This window comes from Megascapheus bottae, chromosome 14 (genome assembly GCF_031878675.1).
Source record: "Megascapheus bottae isolate mThoBot1 chromosome 14, mThoBot2.hap1, whole genome shotgun sequence".
NCBI lineage: Eukaryota > Metazoa > Chordata > Mammalia > Rodentia > Geomyidae > Megascapheus > Megascapheus bottae.
The window spans coordinates 35,750,857-35,753,966 of record NC_143522.1 but is presented as its reverse complement, the minus strand read 5'-3'; the positions used below and the strand labels follow the sequence as shown (position 1 = coordinate 35,753,966).

Genomic DNA, 3,110 nt, shown 5'->3' with positions numbered 1-3,110 from the left:
TGCAAGTAGAATATATTTTAGAAATCATTTTCAAGGAACTTAAGATCATCTTGCAATATTAAAAAAATCTTGGATTGTTTTCTAACACTTCCTGTGTAAATGAATCTCCCCTCCCAGGGAGAACATATGCCTTATCCCTGTTTATTGCAGTTATTTACCATCATCTCGAGCTAGGTGTGAGACTTGGTGCTATAGACGTGCATAAGAACTGTTCTCAATGAGCCAATCTCAAAATAACTATATCTTCTTCAGCCACAATAGTCAAAGTGTTATTATCTAATCACAAGCTCAAGTAGCCACCACTTTGTTATCAATTAAGCAATTGAATTTTTAAAATTTCTCACTCTCAAAAACTTTTTAAAGGATGATGCAATCCATGGATTTTTTTTTCAAAAGGCAAAGACCTTTGAATACTGTAATATATTGCATCTTTGTATCCCTACTACTGAAAGACTATACCTTCAGGGATCATTTCTATTGTATGTATTTCTACAACCAAAACCAACAATGTTCATTACTTCCAAGTTGAATCGTGGATAACTCTCTTAAGTTTATGTGATGTGATAATGTAACCCTAAAAATATTTCTATTAAAGCTAGCTAAGAGAGTAGGTATAATATTTCAAGTTCTGCTCTCTATGTATCTTTTCCATTCCAGATTTTAGAGCCTCCATGGATGCTGTCAAATGCCACCAAGAGTCATCATTCTGGCCTGACTCCCTTTGTTTTGCCACTTCAATCTGTCGTAGAAAGGTTCCATGTAACTGCAGATATCCACTGAGGAACCCCAAGCAGTGCAGTGAAAGAGCTGTCCCATGGATCCTGCCATGGAATCTGCTACTTTTACTGTAGCCTGACAGCAGGGATGCTTGCGATCAAATGTATGACTCGAGGATATAATATGAGTCACAGTGTTTCCAATGTTAAATATTTAACTCCATGTATGTGAGGTACCCATCCAAGATACAGTTCTGAGAAGGAAAATGCTTATGTATCCAATAAAGACTGACATTATTTTACAACACTGGGGATTTCTTCTGAGTGTTTCTGATTACATCTGTTACAGATTCAATGAAACACTCTGTCCTCCTGAGAACTCACAACTAACATAAGATTCAGTGACTCACAATGTATAAATCTATATACTACTATATCTTAGATCCACTAAAGATCTAGATAAACAGCATGTTAAAGCGCCAGGTGAATAAATGAAAGAAAATGTTCAAAGAGGGTATGCGGTCCATGATATGTCAAAAATCAAAGAAATCCACATAGTGTTTTCTGTATCTTAGAAAAAAAATCTATCACCTACTTTAGTGTGAAATCACTGATGGGTTATAATTCATTAAATTGATCATTGTAAACTTTCTCTGTGTGCTGGTACATTTTTAGAATTATATATCAACATAATACCTGTGAGAGTGATATTGTTGATGTCACTATAGACTAATGGTGGCACAGTGGAAAGTGGTAGTTATGGTCTTCCCTAAGACATGAGAGCCAGGGTGCACTGTTGCTCCTGCTGGGGGAAACAAATTACTCTCAAAGTTCAAATCTTACTGATACGGAGAGAAAAAATCTTGAGATCAATAAGTCCATTTCTGATGTCAAAGAGGGTATTGATTTATTCCACAAAATTACAACACTTAGCACATGGTTTGCAATTAAAGTCACTTTCAGATTAGGCTTAAAATAATCCATCATCATTCTCCACATCTCATTTATCTTCTGTAATTAGACTGGAGAAATGGTAATGTGATACAAGCAATCACTTGTGAATTTTTCAAGCTTGACAGTTACTTTAATCTCAACCATCCTCTCAGGAATGCAGTATTACCTTTTCATTTATTACCTTTATTACTTTAATAAGGGATGAGCTTCAGGGACTTCTATAATCTTCCTTTTTAGTAGTCTTTATTCACCTATGGAACTAACGTGCTGATATTTATTTCTGTCATGTACTAACAGACTGACAATGGCCAAAGGATTCACTGGAAAAATAAAAAATTATTCACAGTGTATGGTATAAAAAGTTTTTCCAGAAACATTTGGCTATGCTTTGTTCATGGCCTAAGAATCTAAGAAGAAACTCAGATATTAGAATTGGATGAAGAGTCATGAATCTCAGGTGTTATGATTAGACATCTTCCACCATGTTGAGGACTAAATAGAACTTTCACATACTGTACATTCTAGATAGGAGACACCAATTACTCCCTAAGCCCTTCCATGATTTCACATGCCCTGCTCAGTACTGTGCATTTAATGAGTGAATACTGATAAGGAAACTCTGAAATGAGCAGAAGTAAGCTTAATTTCACTCCAAGATCAAACCTCGTTAGATATTTATAAAAAGGAAGTGATAGACACACCTGTAAAAAATAAAAAGGTGAACAGAGGCCAAAACCAGAGGGAGAAGAAAACTTGAACCAGCACGTCTCTGGGAAGAGACATAAATGGATTCATTAAAATAGTGCTGAATTAGTGATAGAGTCTTTCTTTGTATCCAGGACACATGATCTGCATATTGAAGCAGTGAAGACAGGTAAGACCTTGTGAACCCCACAAATTGTCACTGGAAGCAGAAGTTAGGAATCCCTTCTGTTTTGACCTAGAGAAGAATATGTTTTGAAAGATTCAAGATGACAAAGTAGATGGCCAGCACGCACTTCTTTATCCACTGAGCCCAACTATAGTTGTACAGCTATATTTTGAGGTGCCAGTCTGAAAATCCAGAGAGACTGGAACTTCAAAAGATTTAGGACCTTGGACAGCAGCCCCAACTGGATCACCCAAGTTTAATTGTTCTGTTGTAACTGGAGAAGAAATCTCATGTTAGCAGTGTCACAGTGGGGTTCCCAATGAAATGCTGTCAGTATATATTCTGGAAATCGTCACTGATGGAAAGAACCACAACCTGCATGAGCTCATAAATCTGACTCCTAAAATCTGCACCACAGTCTGGCTTTAGAAAAAAACTCATTTTTATTATCTTTAAGTAGTTGTGAGAAAGAGATACCACTGAACAACGCAGTTTATAGATACAGAATATGTTGATCAATGTTAACCCCTTTCAGCATTCTCAGCCATTTCGCCTCTACCCACCCTTTC

At 36.5% G+C, this 3,110-nt stretch overlaps 1 pseudogene; it reads left to right on the top strand.

The window, feature by feature from the left end:
• The first annotated feature begins 449 nt into the window (after positions 1–449).
• Positions 450–537, top strand: LOC150055064 (small nucleolar RNA U3; annotated as a pseudogene).
• The last annotated feature ends 2,573 nt before the right edge of the window (positions 538–3,110 follow it).